Here is an 800-nt window from a genome sequence, read left to right on the forward strand (position 1 = left end):
GCGGGACCCTTCCCGACCACGATCCCCTCCCCTTGTACCAACCGCCGTTCCCCGGTCCGACCGCCGACTAGTTCCGCCGCGTCTAGGTTAAGTTCCGCCGTTAGGTTAAGTTGTTCTAGTTACTAGGTTAAGTTTCGTTCTTAGACATTAAGTTACCGCGAGGAAGAATCGTTCCGGGGGATTCGTAACTCCCCACAGGTGTTATTCTCATTATGTTCTAGACCACTTTTCTTCTCTAAATAAATATTGTTGTCTACTAATCCAGTGTCTCCTTCCTTTCTCGAGCCCTGTCCCGGCGAGCGAATCCGAGCGGGAAAGGTCGACCGTTACAAAATTAATTGATGATGTAATTGTGTAAAGATGCAAATGTATTGGCGTGATATTTACTTGAATGAAATTATTATCAAATGAAATATTGTCAAAATAATTTATAAAATATTTAGAGCAATTTTGATTAAAAGTACCAAGCGGTCATTATTAACCGTTTTTTTTTTATTTTTTATACCAACTCTTTAAGGTTCTTTAAATTTTTTACGAAAATAATTTATGAAGGATTTTGTTTCCTAAGAGTTTTCTAGATTATCGAAATCGATTCTGGCTTTAAAATTCAGAATAGTGGATTAAATTTCAAAAAATAGCCTGATTATCGTGAAATCAATTTTAGGAGATTAGGAGGATTCAATTTCACGGGATCGCTGAATTCGAACTTGAAAATATTAAAATTTAAAAAGCTAATACTTCCAATAAAGAAGAAACTTGTCACTAATCTGAACAAATCGCGAAGAAGTTTCCACTTCGTA

The sequence above is a fragment of the Wasmannia auropunctata genome, unplaced genomic scaffold, assembly GCF_000956235.1.
Source record: "Wasmannia auropunctata unplaced genomic scaffold, wasmannia.A_1.0 LD336059.1, whole genome shotgun sequence".
Taxonomy (NCBI): Eukaryota; Metazoa; Arthropoda; class Insecta; order Hymenoptera; family Formicidae; genus Wasmannia; species Wasmannia auropunctata.